General features: G+C 41.0%; 1 pseudogene; it reads right to left on the bottom strand.

The window, feature by feature from the left end:
• Positions 1 to 1,146: 1,146 nt before the first annotated feature.
• LOC101093588 lies at positions 1,147 to 3,552 on the bottom strand (annotated as a pseudogene).
• Positions 3,553 to 21,967: the final 18,415 nt, after the last annotated feature.

Below are 21,967 nucleotides of genomic sequence, written 5' to 3' on the forward strand. Positions count from 1 at the left end.
ATGAGAGACCTAAATTTGAGACAGGAAACCATCAAAATCCTAGAGGAGAACACAAGTAGCAACCTCTTGGACCTCAGCCAGAGCAACTTCTTGCTAGACATGTCACCAGGCCAGAGGCAAGGGTAACAAAAGCAAAAATGAACTATTGGGACTTCATGAAGATAAAAAGCTTCTGCAAAGTGAAAAATCAATAAAACTAAAAGGCAACTGAAAGAATGGGAGAAGATATTTGCAAATGATATATCAGATACTAAAGGGTTAGTATCCAAAATCTATAAAGATATTAAACTCAACACTCAAAAAACAAATAATCCAGTTAAGAAATGGGCTGAAGACATGAATAGCCAGTTTTCCAAAGAAGACATGCAGACAGCTAACAGATACCTGAAAAAATGCTAAACATCACTCATCATCAGAGAAATGCAGATCAAAACTACAATGAGGTATCAACTCACACCTGTCAGAATGGCTGAAATTAACAACAAAAGAAACAACAGATGTTGGTGAGGATGCGGAGAAAGGGGAGCCCTCTTGCCCTGTTGGTGGGAATGCAAACTGGTGCAGCCACTCTGGAGAACACTGTGGTGTTTCCTCAAAAGGTTAAAAAATAGAACTACCCTATGATCTAGCAATTGCACTACTAGGTATTTACCCAAAAGGACACAAAAATACAGACTTGAAGGGGCACATGCACCCTGATGTTTATAGCAGCACTATCAACAATAGTCAATTATGGAAAGAGCCCAAATGTCCACCCACTGATGAAGAGATAAAGAAGATGTGGTATATATAATCACAATGGAATATTACTCAGCTATCAAAAAAGAATTCAATCTTGCCATTTGCAGTGAGGTGGAGGGAGCTAGAGTGTATTATGCTAAGCGAAAACAGTGAAAGACGGATCATATGATTTCACTCATATGTGGAATTTAAGAAACAAAATAGATGAACATATGGTGGGGGAAGAAAGAAGAGAGAAGGAAACAAACCATAAGAGACTCTTAAAAAAATTTTTTTAACTAGGCAAAGAACTTTATTAACCTTGTTTCAAACTTTATTCCCAGCCTTCTTCAGCTTAATTAGCTGCAAAGAATGAATTGTGTGTAAGCAAACACTGAAAAGAGCTGCAGTGTCCAAGGGGCGTGGGCTTAAAAATATCAGAGATCTAGATTTTATCAGACCCATGAAGAAAATTTTTAAAAAGCAGTCATAATATAAAATACCAGCTCCCTGTAACTTCTTCAAGTTTTATCTTCTTCAGAAGTTGACTCAATTCAGTTGGCTTCATTCTTGGAAGCTTCATCAAAATTCTCCACAAGATCTGGAACTTCATCATCATCGTCCTCTCTGGTAGCTAGTGGTGCCTTTCCATCCACAGATTGGGCAGAGCTTCGGCCAGTCTTCTTAAACTAGTCAGACCAGCTGCACCAAGATGATTTAAGATACCAGGTAGCATTTCTGTCAGCTGCTTTGTCTCAGCATGGCCTGTTCGCTGCCTGGGATGCCTGAACTTTACGGTTGTTAAAGTGGGTCACTGTTCCTTGGTTTGTGAACACATTTGCTTCTTCAACACCAGAGATATTGTTTACCCCTAACTTCTTTAAGGAGAAATAAAGTTTTTTATCATCTGCTGTAGCTGTTTTATGAGCCACTTTCTTCTTTACGTGAGCAGTTCCTTTCCCACCAGCGTGCACTTGTGCTTGCAAGTTTGGTGAGTTTCTCCTGGTTCGTGATAGTTTCTTTCACCTGGTTGGAGTGGAAATGGGACCGTGCATGGGGGACTAGGGTTGGTGCTCAGGGGATCTTGGGTGGACCAGCTGAGATTAGGCACACACACACTGGGACAAATAGATGGCAGCTAGAGGGAGCTAAAATTTTTTTAATGTTTATTCTTGAGAGAGGGAGGGAGGGAGGGAGGGAGAGAGAGAGAGAGAGCGCAAGCGAGCACGAGAAGGGGAAGGGCAGAGAGACAGAGGGAGACACAGAATCTGAAGCAGGCTCGTGTCTGTGACCTGTCAGCACAGAGCCCAAAGCGGGGCTCGAACTCACAAGCCATGAGATCATGACCTGAGCTGAAGTCAGATGTTTAACTGACTGAGCCACCCAGGTACCCCAAACCATTAGAGACTCTTAACAATGTAGAACAAACTGAGGGGTGATGGAAGGAGGTGGGCAGGGGATGGACTAAATGGATGATGGTTATTAAGGAGGGTGTTTGTTATGCTGAGCACTGGATGTTGTATATGAGTGATGAATTACTGAATTCTACTCCTGAAACCAATATTGTACTCTATGTTAACTAACTAGAATTTAAATAACACTATGAAAAGACCAAAAAAAAAAAAAAAAAAAAAGAAATGAACTTAGCAGGCATATGGGTTTGTATGTCCATAAACAACTTAGTACTCAGATAAGATAAGAATATTTACAGTCTTTGCCCTTGCCTGACCTCTAAAAAGAGTCTGGTCTCCTAATTTTGGTGCCCTCTTCACCACTGTGTCCAGGCTCTATGGCATTGGTTCTCAAAATATGGATGAGGGAGGAAGTCTGTGCGGCAATGGAGCAGTGACAAATGCATTAAATAATAAATCCCTCTCTTCCTATCTTTATGAGACAATCTGATTTAGGCAATGTAAATAATTTCAAATGGTACTTCTCAGAAAATAATGTGGCCCAGAAAATATATTACTAAATAGCAGATGGACAAAATGATTTTATCCCTTCAATACTGTGGTAGACAGTGTTTACCCAAAGTGGATGCACCAATCTTTCCCCTCCCAAATGCTGCTTGTTGTGTAATATGACTGAGACTCCACCCACTGAGAGATGGGTCTAAGATCTCTTCTAGTGGGTTTGGGAAGGCTTGTGATCACAGTGGAGGTGACACTACTTGACTTCTGAAGGTTGGCCCTAAAAGGCAATGCAGCTTCTGACAGGTTGTCTTGGGGCACTTGCTTTTCGATCTCGCCACCGTGCTATAAGGATGCCACGGAGCCCCATGGAGAGGCCAAGTGTAGATGTACCAGTTGGCAACCTCTGTGTAGTCTCTGCAAACATCAACATCAACTGCCAGAAGCCTTCAGATGGTTCCACACCCTACCCGGTGTGTTGCCTCCAGCTTTCAAGCCTTTGTAGCCAAGCTCCAGACACCATAATGTGAAGACACACTAACTCCTCTACACTCCTTCTCAAATTACTGACCCACCAAAGCATAAGCATATAGAAATGGGTGCTATTTTATGCCACAAGTTTGGGGTGGTTTGCTACATAGCAATAACAAGGAGAATAAGTATCCTTTCTCATCTTTAAAGATAAAACCACAGCCTTCTTTGTGTGCTCTCATAGCAGTTTTCACTCACCTCTATGAAAGCAAGTATGATTTTATTCCACCAGTAATTACATTTCTATCTGCCTGCCATCAGTTTCTGAGCTTGGCAAGGACAGAGACTTTTGCTTATTGATTTCTGTCATCCCAAAGCATTTGTTGTAGAAATGAATGAATGAATGATTGAAATAGCCTAGAGAACACCACACTTTTGACTTCAATTTCATCGTCCCAAACATGGAGGAAGCTGATAAGTTTTAAAGCTACTGTGTTTGTGAAGAGTCATTACATATGAATCAATACACATGCAATCAATACACCTTCAGAGGCTAAGCTAGAAGCATAGAAATGGAAAACAAGAACACTCATAGTTCTGGTGGCAGAGGTTGGCTGTGTGCCTCCCACGTCCCTCTGAACCTTGGGTCCCTCACACACATGCCTACCACATTCTATTACAGGTATCTACAACTCTCCACCTAAAGACTTGCTCTCAGCTCCTGAGCAGGGCAGGCCAGGCATGCTGGGAGAATTAAAGCCCTGGAAACAGACCTCAGCCAATGATGGATATGAGTTGGAGGATAAATACCCTCTGGTTCCATACACTCTGAGTTGGTATTTTTAGAGCTTATTCTACAATGTTCTTTAGAATTCCCAGGCAGGGATGAGCCCCAGAAACCTTTGTAATAATGCATTCTTCTCTTTCCACTTTTATTCCCTCAATCCCCTGCTGATACTCTTGGGATTGCCTTTGAAATAAACTATTGGCTTTCAAATCTACCCAGGGTCTGCTTCTGGGGAAAACTCAAACTCATCAGCACTCTAAGCAACACAGACCAAGTCTCATTGACAAAAACAACAAGAAGAGGGTATGGACAGATAAAATTCACCCAGCAAGTTACAATTCCTTCCAATGGATTTCAACAAATGACTCCAATAAAAATTTCCATGTGCTGTTGATTAAAGATAATCAACTCAAGATTCAGGCCACAACAAACTATAATAGACAAAGGGCTCATTTATACATTAGTCAGGACATTTGGGCTGCAAGTGACAGAAAACGAACACAGACTGGCTCAAGCAAAACAGGAATTCACTAGTTTGTGTAACTAAAGTGCCATGGGAAGAGGAAGGTCTTCAGCAGTGGTGGACCCATATCAATATTACCAAAAATCTGTTTACCAACACACAGCTCTGCTTTCTTCTTGGTTGTTTTTTTACCATTTGGTAACCTCTTTAAAAACAGGGGGAAGAGGCAACTTCAGATTTACATTCCATTCACTAAGTAACACCAGCAGAAACAGAGATGCTCTTTCTCAATAGTTTCATGCAAAGTCTTGGGCTTGGCTTTAATTTCCGAACTGACAGCTGTGGTCAGGACATTGGAATATGTCACTGGGCAGACTAGATCTGTGACCTCTGTGCAGTGGGGGATGATGCCATGGTGACTCACACCCAAACCATACAGGCTGGCAGTAGCTCAGGAGTGGTTCCTTAAAGGAAATTCACAGTCGAAAGGGGAAGGGATACTACACAGAGAAGCATGACCCCCTATAACACTAAAACAGACTTGTTGTTTTAAAAAGGAGAAGGGGCGCCCGGACAGGGGCACCTGGCTGGCTCAGTCAGAAAGAACATGCAACTCTTGATCTCGGCGTTGTGAGTTCAAGCCCCATGTTGGGTGTAGACATTACTTAGATAGATAGATAAAATTTTAAAAATGAGAAAGTACAGACAAGGAAAAACAAATAAACTGAACTTTTCAGTTATTCAAGGCATAAAAAGCCCATCTTTTGGGAAAGCCAATTTCTCTGATTTATAACTGAAAAAAGTTGTGGCTGATTATGTATACAAATAAAGAGTGCTCCATGTGAGATGAAATAAGCACATTCTAACCTGACCTTCTGTTTTTAAACGTAGGTTTCATTATTATTTAGTTATGGTGAGGCCAACAGATTAGGAGATGACCGTTATTGACATGAGAGATTTTTACTCACAGTTTCCAAGAGGAGGGTCATACCATTCCATGAGGGGCCACATGGGGAAGCACCTGGGATGGTCAGGAGGCAGAGGCAGAGGCAGCAGGGAAAACTGGGCAAGAAGATTTACTCTAGTTTCTGTGGGAAGGAACACGAGGGTCAAGGTAAGCAGGTATGGAATTGGCTAGTTTGAAAACTTTCAGGAGGCTCTAGGGTATAGGGGCTGTCCTGAGTTGTCTGGTGTCTGGCTCCGGGGTGATTACAGCAGGTGGATCCGGTAGCCCAAAGCGTTAGACTTCAGTAAAGGAGGTGGTTGGGGGTATGGGGTTTGGACTCTTTAATTTGTATATGAAAAGTGTGCTCCCAGGTGAACTGTTGAAAATCTCTAAGAATTAGCTAATCCTGAGAGGTGCAGTCCCTCCCCAGTTAGCAAGACCCTAGATACCAGAACATAAAGAATAGGAAATATAGTTAATATACTTTTTCACTGAATGCAGCTATACAACCTGGAGAGATTGCATCAATCAGCCATTTGAGGACTCTGAAAAGGAAGTAGTAGCAAGTGGGTTGGAAAAGAAGACCAGAATTTGAAGAACCATCAAACCGGAGTTTACTCTTTTTCTCTTTCTAGTGTCTACTGGCCTGAACTCAGCACAGTCTAAAACCTGGGAGTGAACAGAGAGAGCTCAAGGAAAAGCCCTTTAATTCTGGCTTGAAGACAGAGAAAGAGGTTTCCTGATACTTAGAAAGGGGGGAGGAAATGACTTATTTTCTTTTTCTCATTCCTTCTTGTCTTTTTTCTATTCTCCTGTACCTCACCCCACAAGCAGTCTTGGCATACTAATGGTGCTGCTGTCAGAGGCAGCACTGGAGGCCTCCAGGAGCCTAAAACTCTGAGGAAGGGAACTTCCTCTCCAACAGGAGGCCCTGTGGTCCCCAGAGATAAGGCAAACTCCTGTGGCTTTCTTACCCTAAAACTTGGCTCCAGATGTGAGCACAGCTAGGGGTTGTGCATGCCAGAGTGGGGTAAATAAAACCCCAGTTTTCTGTTCAAATCAGCAAAAAGAGGTGTTCAGGGAGCTGAAAAGTGTCAGAGACAGCCAAGAGAGAGGAGAAAGTTGCTCATGGACTCCTAGGCTAACCTCTGAGCTATGCATTCCTGATTGTGACCTAACCAACATACAGAGACTTTGGAACTGAGCTATGGAACAGACTATACCCAAGTCCCAGGCTGAGCCCTGGGTGGTAAACATCTGGAACAGATCTAAATAGCACTGCAAAAGGATTTGAAAACCGAACTGACCTTGAAACCACAACCCACAAAAAACTGGTTGGAAATTGAGGACCGAACCCAACTGGGTTGATTAAGTGCTAAAACAAAAACATCAACACTCTTCATAGGATTTAAGTAAGATTCAGAGTCTCATAATATTTAAAATGTCCAGGATACAAACCAAAATTACTCTGAATCCAGAGAATCAGGGAAATTTCGACTCACACGGGAAAAGATGCCAATGCTGAGATAACACAGAGGTTAGAAATATTTGAAAAAAGGCTTTAAAGCAGCTGTTAAAGAAATGCTCCAACATTCCATCAGGAATCTTGGGCACTCCTGAAATAAATGGAAAAATAGAAAGTCTCAGAAAGAGAAAAGAAGATATAAAGAACCAACCAAATAAAAATTCTTAGAACTGGAAAATACAATAACCGAAACAAACTCACTGGCTGAGTTCATCAGCAGAATGGAAATGACAGAGAAGTCAGCGAACATGAAGATAGATTAGCAGACAGTATATAAGTTGAACAAGAGACAGAAAAAAAGATAGAAAAATAAACAGATCCTAAGGAAACTGTGGACAATCCCAGAAGGTCTAACATTCCCATCATTATGTCTGAGAAGTGGGAAAGAATGAAGAAAACATATCTGAAGAATAACAACCTGAAAACTTCCTGAATGTGGCAAAAGGCAGAAATCTGCAGTCAAGAAGCTCAGAAAACCTCAAATAACATAAATCTAAACAAATCCCCCCTCCACACACACATAATAATAAAACTCCTAAAAACTAAAGAAAAAGAAAAAATGTTGAAAGCAAACAGAGAACGATGGACACACTACCGATAGTTATCCTATAGGAGAACAAGAATAGAAGTGGTTGCAGAATACTCATGAGAAACCAGAGTCTGGAATGAAGTATAACAATATACTTAAAGTGCAGAAGGAAAACAAATGTCAAGTCAGAATTCTATTCTACTGGAAACAGCCTTGGGAACAAGGTGAAATAAGGACATTCTCAGGTGAAAAAAAAAACAAAAAACAAAAAAAAACTAAGAGAATTCATTTCCAGCAGACCTGTTCTAAAGGAATTTCCAAGTAGTTTCTTCAGACAGAGGCAAATTATATCTGAAGGAAACCTGGAACATCAAGAATGAGGAAAGAGAAATGGAAATAGTAAATTTCTGTGTAAACATAACAGGACTTTTCTCCCATGAGTTTCTTAAAGTATGGTTGATAGTTGAAAACAAAAATTATAACACTGTCTGATGGAGTTTTCACTGTATGTAAATAACAAAAAACATATCATAACAAAAAAACCATATCTACTGGTAAGGTTTCTATATTCAACCTGAAATGCTAAGATACTTAAAAGTGAAAAGTTATATATATTGTAAACCCTACAGCAATCATTAAAATTACTATACAAAGAGATACAATCATAAAAACAGAATACATATATCCAAAGTATGCCCTCAGACCATAATGGGCTTTATCTTGAGTTATGCCAGGTTAGTTCAATATTTGAAAATCAATGTATTATTCATTGTCAAAAAAAAAAGTACATGATCATATCAATTAATACAGTACAAGCATTTCACATAATTCAATGTTCATTCATAATTAAAAACTCTCAGCAAACTACAAAAAGAAGGGACTTTTGTCAGCCCAATAAGGGACATCATTGAAAAATCTACAGGAAACATTACACTTAATGATAAAAGATTGAATACTTTCCTCCAAAGAATGGGAACAAGGCGGACTTCCTCTACTTCCCTTCCTATTTGACACCATACTGGAATGGTGCAAGTAAACTATCCAGTGCAAGTAAACAAAAAACAAAAAACAAAAAAAAGGAAAATAAACAAATAAAAGTCATCCAATTTGGAAAAGAAGAAATAAAGACAAGATGAATTTACTGCCTAAATGTTAAAAAAAGATTATATTTCCACATAACAGCAAAAAGGAATTGGAAATCAAATATTTCTAAATGCTATTTAAAGTAGCTCAGGGGTGCCTAGGTGGCTTAGTAGGTTAAGCATCTGACTTCGGCTCAGATCATGATTTCATGGTTCATGGGTTCGAGCCCCACATTGGGCTCTGTGCTGACAGCTCAGAGCTTGGAGCCTGCTTCAGATTCTGTGTCTCCCTCTCTCTCTGCCCCTCCCCTGTTCATTCTCTCTCTCTCTCTCTCTCTCTCTCTCTCTCTCTCTCTCTCTCTCAAAAATAAAGAAACATTAAAAAAATTAAAATATAGAATAAAAGAGCTCAAAAGTGGAAATACTTAAATATAAATCCAATAAAACATGCAAAGGATCTGTGTGCTGAAAACTACAAAATGTTGATGAAAGAAATCAAAGAGGACCTCAATAAATGCAAAGACATACCATGTTCATAGACTGGCAAATAACAAGTAAAGATGTCAAATCTCCCCAAATTTATTTATACATTTAACATAATCTCAATCAAATTCCCAACAGGATTTTTTGTAGAGATATAAGTTGATCCTAAACGGATATGAAAATGCAAAGGAACAAAAATAGCCAAAATGATTTTGAAAAAGAAGAACAGAGTTGGAGAAATCACACTTTTCAATTTTAACTTTTCTATAAAGCTTCAGTAATTGGGATCAAGATAGGATAGTATTGGCCAAAAAAATGTAGATCAATGGGACAGAAGAGACTCTGAAAATAGACCTGATGCTATGGCCAGCCAACTGATGCCATTTTAATTGAAGTTTAATTCATATACAATGAAATGCATAGACGTGAAGTATGCAAACTGAAGAGACTGACCAAGTCATATACACACATAATACACACCCAATAAAAAATATTTCCACATCCATTACTCTAGAAAGTTTCCCTGCACTAAATTTATCAATTGAGTCTGTGCTAAAAGTGCAGAGGCAATTCAATAGAGGATTGTTTTCTTAATAAATGGTGTTGAAACATTTGGACTTCATGTGTGAAAAAATGAATTCCAATATAAATCTCATGTCTTAAACCAAAATTAACTCAAATGAAATTACATATCTATGATTCTTTTTTAAGAAAGAGAAAGCATGTGAACAGGGGAAAAGGGCAGAGGGGGAGAGAGAGAGAGAGAGAGAGAGAGAGAGAGAGAGAGAGAGGGAGAGAGAATCTTAAGCAGGGTCCACACTCAGCATGTATGTAGCCTGATGGAGGATGAGATCATGATGTGAGCCGAAATCAAGGGTCAGACAGTTAACCAACTGAGCCACTCAGGTGCCCCACAAAATCATATATTTAAACTTAAGACAGAAAATTATCAAACTTTTAGAAGAAAACATAGGGGAAAATCTTTATGATTCATAACAGAAAAAGAATACACTGGGCTTCATCAGAATTAATAATTTGTTCCAGGAAAGACACTGTTAAAATAATGAAAAGGCAAGCTACAAAGTAGGAGAAAATATTTACATACCACATACCAAAGACTTGTATCCAGAATATATTAAGAACTCACAAAACTCAACAGTAAGAGAACAAACAATCCAGTTTTTAAATGAGCAAAAGATTTGAACAGAGGAAATACGCATGACAAAAAAGCACATAACAAGATGTTCAACATCCCTAGCCATTAGGGAAATGCAAATTAAAAACATCATGAGCCTGTGTCTCCCTCTTTCTGACCCTCTCCCGCTCATGTGCTTTCTCTCTTCAAAAAAAATGAACATTAAAAAAATTTTTAATAAAAAACAAAAAAAACATGATGAAATGCTACTAACCACCTATTAGAAAGGGTTTAAAAAAAAAAAAAAGATAACTGACAACGTCAAGTACCGGTGAAGACAAAGTGCAGCTAGAACTCTTACACATTGCTGGTGGGGGACTACAATATGGTACAGCCTTTGGAGCAAATGGAGGTAGTTTCTCATAAAGTGAAAAATGTGCCTACTAGTTGACTCCTGGATCCTCCTAGGTATTACCCTAGATACATGAAAACTTATATTTATGCAAAAGCCTATACACTTATGTTTATAGCAGCTTGACTCATGATTGCCCAAAACTGGAAACAGCCAAATGCTCTCCAATGGGGAAACAAACAAACTGGGTTACATTCATACAATGGAATTCTGCTCAGCAATAAAAGGAAATGGACTATGGATATAAGCAACAGCTTGGATGAATCTCAAAGACATTATGCCGAGTGAAAGAAGCCAGTCTCAAAAGATTATATACTATATACTGTAAGATTCCATTTACATAACTTTCTGGAAAAGATAAAATGCTGGTGATGGAGAGCAGATCAGTTGTTGCCAGGGACAGGGGTTGGGGGAAGGGTGTGCCTACAAAAGGATATCATGAGGGAGTTTTCTCGGGTGACGGAACTGTTTTGTGTCTTGAGTGTGGTGTGGTAGTTACGTGAATCAATACATATGTTAAAACTCACAGATGTGTAGACCCACACAAAAAAACAATTTTACTATAATTTCATTTAGAAAGTAAAATTTTAAGAAACTTATAAAGTAAAAATGTTTCCAGTGACACAATCAAACATATCAGGAATACAAAACTTCTCCAGAATCTGTTATTCGTAGGTAAAGCTGAAAGGGAAAATAAAATTAAAAAGAAGTAAGTATTGCCTTGAGCAGTGATTCTCAAACTTCAGTCTTTATAAGAATCATCTGGAGAATTTGTTAACATTGTTTATTCTGGACCTCACCCTATCCCTACCCTTTGAAAAATACTTGGTTGGAGCAGAAAAGGTACTAGTTGTTAAGTTACCTCAGCATGCTGTAAAATGCCTGATTAAGACCCAACTGGACTTACCGTAAATCAAAGCAGATGCTTCTGGATTCAGTTAAGTAATTAGGACAAAATTTTCCTTCAGAGAGGTTATATTTGCAGTGCTTAGGCTGGTAAATTGAGACACATAAATAAACCCTCTCCTACCAGCAGAACTAAAGCTTTTTTTTCCTCCTTACAGATTGAGGCAGTTCAAATGAGATTCCTTGAGTTTTCCTAGGCAGTCACCAAAGAGCATGAGCCTTAAAAAATGAACCCATGATTAAATGACTTGCTCCAAGTTACTGATGGAAGATTAAGAGTTTGGTTGTTGTTGTTGGTTGGGTTGGTCTGGCCAGGAAAGGAGATGCAATTGTGTAGAAGTAACCAAACATGGAATTTTGAATTCTGGGAAATGATGTCAAAAACATACTTTAAAAAAACTCCGTCTCTTTCCTACACTTACAGTTTGATGTTAGCCTAACTTAGTTTCAATTTTTTTTAAACGTTTATTAATTTTTGAGAGACAGAGAGAGACAGAGCACAGCCAGGGAGGGGCAGAGAAAAAGGGAGACACAGAATCTGAAGCAGACACAGAATCTGTCAGCACAGAGCCCAATGTGGGGCTTGAACCCATGAACCGTGAGATCATGACCTGAGCCGAAGTTGGACGCTTAACCGACTGAGCCACCCAGGTGCCCCTCAAATTTGTTTTTAAAGTAACTCTGAAAGGCCACATCTAATTTTTCATGACTTTCTTAATAAGAGACAGGAAAAGTGAAATAAACTCCTAGCTTGCATACAGTTCTATTATTTCCAAAACATTCCAATTACTTTAAGTTTTGAGATGATGTGAACCAAACAGCTATCTGACTTGCCTACATTTTAGAAAGAGTGGAAAGTGAGCAGGAGTTGGTTGTTCAAGGCACTAGTTTCATGAGAGTTTCATGAACAGAGGCCTCAAAGCTCCACACATCAAAACGGCAACTGTCTTCTTCAGCTCACATGGCTGTGCTCATGCCAAGAATTTTGAACCCAAAGCCACAGGTTGACCTTCCAGAGAGGTAGGCACAGTCTATCTGCCTCCTGCCCAAGGGAATGGCTTGGGGATTTCAAGCGACCAGAGCCACTACACTATCACACCTTGTCTGAAATGTGTCCCTCTTTGTAGGATGAAAAAGAAGGTCCTCTGTTCTCTTTACCTTTCAGCAGAGGAAGTGGGTTTGGCTCAGCAAGGGAGGTGGATGCAGACAGGAAGGGAGGAGATGTAGGCCTGTCTTCTCTCAGTCTTGCCAACACCAAGAAGGGGAAAATGCAGGCCAGCATGCCTGTCACGAACAGCAATGCTCAAAAGTACAAAACGGGGACAGCCACTTTGAAAGATTTCTTACAAAACTTGCCATATGAGTCAGCAACTGCACTCCTTGGTATTTACCAATTTGCTGAAAACACGTTCATACAAAACATGTACACTAATGTTTATAGCAGCTTTAGTGTCACAATTGCCAAAACTTGGAAGCACCAATAATGCCCATCAATAGGCGAATGGAGAAACAAACTGTGGTACGTCCATTCAATGGAATTTTATGCAGTGATAAGAAGAGCCATCAAGCCTTGAAAAGACACAGAGGAATCTTAAATGCATAATCCTTGGTGAAAAAGTCAATTTGAAAAAAGCTACATACTGTAAGTCCCTAACTACATAACATTCTGGGCAAGGCAAAATTATGGAGACAGTAAAGATGATCAGTGGCTGCCAGGGGTTCAGGGAGTCAGAGGAAGGCAGGAACGGGTGGAGCACTGAGGATTCTTAGGGCAGTGAAACCTTTCTGGATGATACTGCAAACATGGAAACATGTCATTATACATTTGTCAGAGCACTTAGAATGTAAGACACCAAGAGGGAACCCTAACATAAACTACTGTGGACTTCAGCTAATGCTAATGTATCAATATTGGCCCCCTCAACCATAACAGATGTACCACACTAATGCAAAGTGTTGATAATGGGGCAGAGGAGTTAATAGTAACTGGGGGAAGGGGTTGGGGTGTGAGAGGATAGATGGGAACTCTGTACTTTCTAATCAGTTATTCTGTAAACCTAAAATTGCTTAAAAAAAAAAAAAGCACAAAACATCTGTCAGGGGTCTCTTGCCCTGGCCAGAGCCCTGGTTGTGCCTCAAGGTCACCAGGGCCCACGGCAACATTTTGATTTGGCTTGCTTCCCTGATGGCTTGCAGCCCTGACTTTTTCAAAGCACAGTGGCACCCCAAGAACCCTTGCTGCCTGAGCCTAGCGCTGCCTGACTTTGTGCCTTCAAAATCACCCCAGGCAACAGGGGAGGCTGGGTGGCTCAGTCGGTTAAGCCTCCGACTCCTGACTTCAGCTCAGGTCCTGATCTCACTATTGGTGGGTTCGAGCCCCACATTACGCTCTATGCTGATAGTGGGAAGCCTGCTTGGGATTCTCTCTCCTTCTCTCTCTGCACCTCCCTTGCTCACTCTCTCTCCCTCTCAAAAATAAATACATAAACTTAAAAACAAAATCACCCCAGGTGACAGACGAACTCTGCCTATGGCAAGAATCTTTCCAGTTTCCCTCACCACTTTACCCACAATACCTGGAGCTTTTGTGTCACCAAGCGACAACTTCCTCTTCTATAAAACCAGAGTAATAACACAATCTATCTTTACGGCTGTTCTCATGCAATCCGTATTTACCAAGTACTTCCTGTGGGCCATCCACTGCTGTAGGCACTTAGGGATACGGTTGTGAAAAAGAGACAAAAGTTCCCTCTGTGTGGGCCTCCATTGTAGTGAATGGATTAGATGAGACAATGCAAGGAAGTTCTAAGCATAGTGTTTGACCCACAGCGGGTGCTCCAGAAATACCAGCAACTGCAAAGGTGAAGGCCACTGCATCCATCAGGACAAGAGCTGTGTTTCCAGGCTTGGAGGAAATGTCTGTGCAAACACCTGCAGGCAGACTGCAGAGGCTCCAGGCTCCAGCAGGTGGCAGCAGCTGCAGACACATCCCTGGCGGGCCTGAGCCCTGGCTAAGGGGAGGAGGGATGGCCTGATGAATTCGAGGCTCAGGCTCTTATCCTCTGGATCACAACAAAAGCCTGTTCTTTCCAAGGAGTGTCTAGTGAAAACACAGCTCCTTATCTTATCGCCATCTCTTGCTTTGTCCTTTCGAAAGTAGCCACTTAACCCTCTGCAGCAGGGATCCTTCTCAGCCCTGCAAGACAAACCTGAGGTTTCAACTGCTGAATTTTCCAGCTGGAACGGACTTGAGAATTCGTAGGTTCAAAGGTTTGCAAAGTCAAGTGCCTCCTGGGGCCAGGCAGTAATGAACAACTTCCAAAATCCTTCCTGGCTCCAAGGAATTGGGGGTGCTGTCACCACAAGTGTTGAGGGAGCCACATATTTGGACTTCAGTGTGACACTACCATGTTTTCAAAGCACAGTGGCACCCCCAAGAACCTGTCTGCCATCTGGATTCGCCCAAGCCCTTCAGCCTGACGAGTGACAGCTCACCGCAGTTTCCTAAGTTGCAGGACCTCAGCAGGGCTGGAGAGGGGGTTGCTTGCTCAAGGCCAGCCAGTGAGTTGGGCATAGCCAAGAGATGAATGGAGTTCCAAATGCTGGGTCTGCCTGTGCAGCTACGCTCATAGCCATGAAGTGGTGTGTGTGTGTGTGTGTGTGTGTGTGTGTGTGTGTCTGTGTGTGTGTGTGTGTGTCTGTGTGCGCGTACATGTGTGTCTGTGTGTCTGTGAAGAAAAGCAAAAAATATGTTAAAATATGGTACATAGCCCAAAATTGCTGTGACTGATATAACTCCTCAGTTATAGATGATAACATCGCCACCAGGAGCAGAGGATGTTGATGGGCATTTACCATGTGCCAGGCCTGGGCCAGGATTAATGCATTTAATCCTTACAGCCTCCTGGCCATGAGGCAAATATCCTCACCATCCCCATTTTATGCATGTGGAAATCAAGGGCACTGAGTAATCTGCTCGGAGTCGCTAAGCTGGAAGTGACAGAACTTCCATCCTTCCTTGGCTTTGAGAAGGCAGGTGATCAAGAGAGGGCTCCCGGGGCTCATCGTAGGGAAGAGTTTGGAGGGATGGTCTCCTCAGAGGGTGGAGAGCCAGGACCCAAGCCTGCTGGGGTTCTGAGAGAACGTCACCTCCCTACATAGCCTGCAGTCCTCACACCTGTCTACATGCTCAGGTACCTTCACTGCCTAAGGTGACATAATGACACAGGAAACAGAAATAGGCCTAGACCAGAAAAGCCGTGGGAGGTAGGACCAGAAAGTAGTTCTGGCTTCCTGGCAGGAACTAACCCCCAATGAGCCCTGGGGGCTCCGCTGAAGCAGTTGTCTCCAGGGAAGCTGCAGAGACTTTGGGAAGGAGGTGGGGGGAAGGCCTGTGGTCTCACGAGGCCACCACAGAATGGAGTATGGAGGTGGAGCACGAGGGAGAGGGTGGCCAGAGCCCCTTCTTTATTGATACTCCTTTGAATGTCCCCTTCTCACAATAACTAGCTGCCTCCCCTCTTGCTTCACGCTCAGACACACCCTAGATGTTTAGCACTTTTCTGGCGTTTTCCAGTTTGCCAGAGCCCTCAGAGTTACAATGCTATAGCTAGGCTATCCTTCCTCAGCATTAACTAGTTTATTCCTTAAGTGATCACTTAACGTCCCCAAGCCTCAGTTTTCTCATCGGCAACATGGGTGTAATGATATTTAGCTTATAGTGCAAGGCTGCTGAGAATGTCACAGGGAGGAGTCCAGTGCCTAGCATGGTAGTGATGTTAGGTGGTGACAGAGTCAACTCTGTCAGTCACTGTTATGCTTTCTCAGGACAGTCTCCTGTCTTGACCTTCCCATTCCCCCCAAACACAGAAATAAAAAAAATCTCTTGGTTCTGCAGTCTGGGTGGGCTTTTTCAATGACTCAAAAGCCAATCAAGAAAATGAATTCACAAAAAAAGTGTAAATGGAAAATAGTAGTTGAATGTGTTTCCCCTCCAGGGTAAGATTTGCATTTTAACAGAATTTCTCAATGCCTTAAGTTCAAAGAGCGAGGAATGGAGAGGGTTTCAAGAAGAAATTGGGTTGCTTGTACAAATGAGCAGCTAAGAGGCACTACGGTTATGATGCTGAGGGAAAGCAGGAAGCAGAAAGCAGAACACGATGCCTTGTAACTGGGAATCACCCCCTTCTCACCTCCACCTTCTATACACACACATCTCCCCAGTCATCTACAGTTACAGACAACTGGAGTCAGAACTAAGCTTTTTCTCCCTACACTGTCATTTGCTAATATGGAAAATGGCATCCTCATCATAATAGCTATGTCCTGGGGTTATTATTGTGAGGGTTAAATGAGTTAATACATGTCAAACTTTCCAAAAGTGTCCAACATCTAGGAAGCACAACGTAAGGGTTCATTGTGTTAATTACCAAGTTGGCCCTCGTTCTGAGTTCTTGCAACAGTGACGTGTAAGTGAACGTTCCTCCTTCTGTTTGAACTGGCATTTGAAGATATGTATACCATATTTTTTTGAAATCTTGAAGGCCTCTCTAATGCCTTTCATGTTTTGATTCAGGGAGAACTAATAGCTTAGCTATACTCTAATAGTTAAGCATAAATCAACTTGATGTACTGGGAAAGACACAGGGGCAGATGATGATTCAGTGCTCCTGACCTTGGAGCTATGTGGCCCCGGACAAAGTCAGACCTCTCTGAAACAGAAAACATTCATAGAGTCCTTTGAGGATCAAATGGCATCATAGATGTAAAAGAGTTTAAGTAGAAAGCTATTATAACTATAACTACCATGTGGACTTCTAGAAGCAAGGTCATGAATTCTATGACCATTGAACTAATTATCTCCCCCCCTTCTTGCTCCAGCCCTGGAGCTCAATATTTCACAATTTGATGCTAAATTTGCTCATGCTGCTAAGACAGAATACCATAGACTGGGTGACATAAGCAACAGACTTGTATTTTTCACACTTACAGAGACAGGGAAGTCCAAGAGCAAGGTGCTGGAAAGATAGGTTTCATTCTGATGCCTCTTCTCTTAACTTTTAGGCAGCCACCATTTCACCAAGTGCTCATATGACCTCCTCTTTATATGTGCACTGAGAAAGCAGTGAGCTCTCTGGTGACTTTTCTCATAAGGGCACTAATCCCATCATGAGGGCCCCCTCCCATGACCTTATCTATACCTAATTACTTCCCAAAGGCTCCTATCCAAACACCATCCCACTAGGGGTTAGGGATTCAACATACAAACATTCACTCCATTATATCACCCACCAGTAAATGCTGGTGGGGTGATCAGGCTGCTGGTATGTCCATTATCCAAAGGTGGTCTGTGGAGATATTCTGGCTTAAGAATGAGAACAAGAAAGGGGACACACACAAGCTGACATTCTTCTTGCTGATAAAGGAAGATGACAAGCCTTATTCTTGTGCTATCACATCTGGCCATGGTAGGGAACAATACGGTACCAGGGTGTCTTATTGAGAGCAAGGTATCTGGTGCAAACAATGCCTTTGCCTCATTTTGTGGAGTTATTTGATATCTCTGCACTTCAGTGCTCTAATCTGTAAAATGGGGACAATGATGTGTAACATGTTACACATCTCACAATGAGCTGGAATCATTTAGCAGAGACCATGACACAGTTCATGGCAAGTAAACGGCAGTCGTGAATCTAGGATACCTGAATGAAAGAGGGACATTAAGAATTTTGCTGCAGGATGGAAGCTCAGAAGAGCTTAATCTGTGCTTGGATCTGAGTTCTTGGTCAAGATACTTAGCTGGTCAGTTTCCCCATTTATAGAATAACCAAACTAGAATTTCCTAAAGTGCATCTAAGGAGTATCCATCCCTTAAATGTCCTATAGGAATGCAGCCATGGCCATGAGGTTTTGGACAAAGCTTCATTCCCTCCATCTCTGAGAGTCCCACGAGGAGTGTGCTGGAGCTGATGGTGAAGTTTTCAAAACTTCTCTAAACCAGCTATGTATTCAGTGAGGTCACACTGGTAGCCTCAAATAGTTATGGCAGGAGTATAAACTCCAGACATTGACAAATGCTCAAAATCAGGGTTATGTTTTTTCTCAGCTTGTTGGTAAGCATTTATCAGCACACCACTGACTTGAATACATGTTAGCTTATTCATATCTCCAAGGAGTTCAGTAATAAACTCACTGAACTGGTGTTTCCCAAACATTTCAAACAATTGGACCACTTAATTGACAGTGTTGAGAAAACCTTCTGGGAAACGCAGCACTAGATGATTCCATGGTCCTTTTATTCTACCATTTTCCCATTAGAGGATGCAACTACTGAGTCACTGAGCTGAGAGGGACCCCTGTGGCTTGAAGGCTCAGTTCAGTGTTCACTTGACCATGCTTACTGACAAAGAAGTATCCTTCCACAATCCCATGAGATTTCCAACTGGTGTCCTTGGCACAGGAAGGCTTCCTTTGCATTCTTCAGGTTTATGAAATGTACTGCCCGTCACAAGCCTTTGCACGCGATGGTCCTACTGTCTAAACACTACCCCCCTTCTAGTAAATACCTTCTTATCCCTGACATGCATCTTGAGATGCATCACTTTTTGGGGGTAGAGTTAAGCCTTCAGTCAATGAGCTTCTGCTAATCCCTCAGACACTTCTGTAGTGTGCTGTTCTTTGCCTTCAGAGCACTAATCTTGTGGTAGCGGAAATGTGGCCATGAAGTCTTTTCCAATCAAATTCACTTCCAAACCCCTTGCATCTGGGCTGAACTTGTAACCTGCTCTGACACATAGAATGGGGAAGCCTCTCCCCACTCCCCCCAGCATGTAGCCCTGAGACATTTACGCTCATCAGCTCAGGACAGATGGAGAAAGACTGAGGTAATGCCAGTCTAATATGAAAAATCTGATTTTGAAGGGAGAAATAGCCCTGAAAGTCAGATTATCTTGTGAGAGAAGATTTCCCAGATTCTTCTGTTCTGCCTTTGTCCATAGTTCATGATCCTAGAAGGGCAGAGATTTTAGATTCTCCTGATACCACTTCTTCATTGTGGATAAACTTATGGGAAGTTTACATACTTTCACACAGACAGTGCAGTATCTTGCCTGTGTTAGCTTCAGCTACATGCTAGGTGAAGACTGCTGCCCAAATGAGAAGTGTATACACCAGAGGCACTTGTTTTGAATCATAAAGACCAGATTCCAGAAGGACTTACAGTCCATAAGTAGAACAGTCTTTGCTCATTAACAAAACAAATATCAGAAATGTGTTTTCACTGACAAAATAACGGGTTTTAAATGAATACATTAGACGCTATAAATGGGTTCTCATTGGATAAATCAGTGGTATTCAAGATGTAGGTCTTAGCCAGAGTCTTGTAGAGATAGTTCTCTGTCCTTATATGAATAGAGTGCAAAGTCTAATGGAGACTGGAGCATGTTCTCGTAAGATGATACTGGAGATTTGATTTCTTGATGGTGCATCTAGGTTAGCATCCCAAGCGCTCATGTGAACCTTCCACAATAGCTGGAGTTAAAAGGGCAGAGATCCACAACTCATCCAGCTTGCAAAAATGTTTTGTTCAAGCACTTTTATGCCTGCTTATTAGCAAATGTTTAAATAATGTGTCTAATGTGCATGACACAGTGTGGTTGGAAACTTGCCTTCAAATGCATGAGTTGAACCCTTTGGTTGCCCTGGGTTTTGTTTTGTTTTGTTTTGTTTTGTTTTGTTTTTGCTTTGACGCTCTTTCCACATCATGGCAAAGGGAGGGAAAACTGAAGCAGAGAATGGCAATTTCATTGAGCAGATGTGATGAGACTGGAGTTAAGGCAGATATCATGGACTTAACTTATAGAGAGAGGCAGATATCATGGACTTAACTCCAGAGAGGTGGAAATCTGCATAGGAATCTCCCAGAATCTTTGACTGAATACCAAGTGGCACGTGCACAGGACAAGAATCCACAAAGGGAGGCAAAGGAAATTGACAGAGATTATTGTATGTGTAACCGAGAGACCACTGTGATAATCCTGGGCACTCAGTTGACACAAGAAAGACTATGCATTAGGGGAAGGGTTGCTATCAACCCAGAGTTAAGAATATACTAGACCAAACATAACAAGTATTTTTAAAAGCTTCAAAGGATCAAGCTGATCCATAAGGAAGTTAACTGCCTTCCAGACAAAACCCAACATTATTTAAAGGAAGGCAACAAAATCCAGACATTTGACAATGCATCATCCACAATGTCTAGCACATAATAACATATTATTAGATACATGAAGAAACAGGAAAATGTGAAGGAAGAACATCAGTCAATAATTGAAACAGACCAGAAAAGACAGAAGTGACAGAATTAGGAAGCAAAGCTTTCTAAACTACTATTATAAATGTGGCCAAGGATATCAAAAGAAAATATAAACATTATGAAAGAATAGACTGTGAGTCTCAATAGGGAAATGGAAACAATAAAAAGGAACCAAAATGAAATCTAAAAACTAGAAAACACAGTATTCACCATGAAATTCACTGAATGGCATTAACAGAAGGTGATGTTACAGAAGAAAATATCAGGGATTCAAACTAATGAAACTGAAGCAGACAGAGAAAAAAAAGCTGAAATAAAAGTAACAGAACAGAGCTTTAATGACCTATGGGATAACATCAAGTCTAACAAATATTCTCAAGTTCTTGAAGGAGAGGAGAGTGAGAAATGGACAGAAAGAAAAAATTTTTTTAAGAAATGTTAGCCAAGGGGCACGTAGGTGTCTCAGTCGGTTAAGCGCCTGACTCTTGATTTCTGCTCAGGCCATGATTTCACAGTTCCTGAGTTTGAGCCTCACATCAGGTTCTCAGCTGACAATGCAAAGCCTGCTTGGAAATCTCTCTCTCCCTCTCTCTCTGCCCCTCACTTGCTCGTGATTACTCTCTCTCAAAATAAATAAACATTTTAAAAAGAAATTTTAGTCAAAATCTTTACAAATTAGATGAAAAATATAAACCCAGAAATTCAGGAGGCTCAACCAACCTGATGTGGGATAAATGAAAAAGAAATCTACACTAAGACATGTTATGAGAAATTGGCTGGAAATCAATGATGAAAATAAAATGGTAGAAGCAGTCAAAGCAAAAAGACACGTTACATACAGAAGACTCAGAAATTGTGATTGACTTCTCATACAAAACAAAACAAATCAAAAAACTACAACATGAACCAAAAAACAGTGAGATGGCATTTTTAAGTGTGAAAGGAAAAAGTCTGTCTACCTAGAATTCTACATCCAGTGAAAATATCCCTCACAACTGGAGAAATAAACTCATCGTCAGACTAACAAACACTAACCAAATTCATCACCAGCAGAACCTCACGAAAATGGAAGTTCTTTAGAAGAAAAACAGTAACAAATGAAAATCAAAATCTACACCAAGAAATGAAGAACACTTTAAATGGTAAGTACCATTAAATAAATTTCTAACTTCTAAATAATTTCTAACTTCTTTACAACATAATTGACCATTTACAGTAAAAATAACAACATATAATGGATGTTATAACATGTATGTAACTAAAATATCTGACAACAATAGCAAAA

This window comes from Felis catus, chromosome A2 (genome assembly GCF_018350175.1).
Source record: "Felis catus isolate Fca126 chromosome A2, F.catus_Fca126_mat1.0, whole genome shotgun sequence".
NCBI lineage: Eukaryota > Metazoa > Chordata > Mammalia > Carnivora > Felidae > Felis > Felis catus.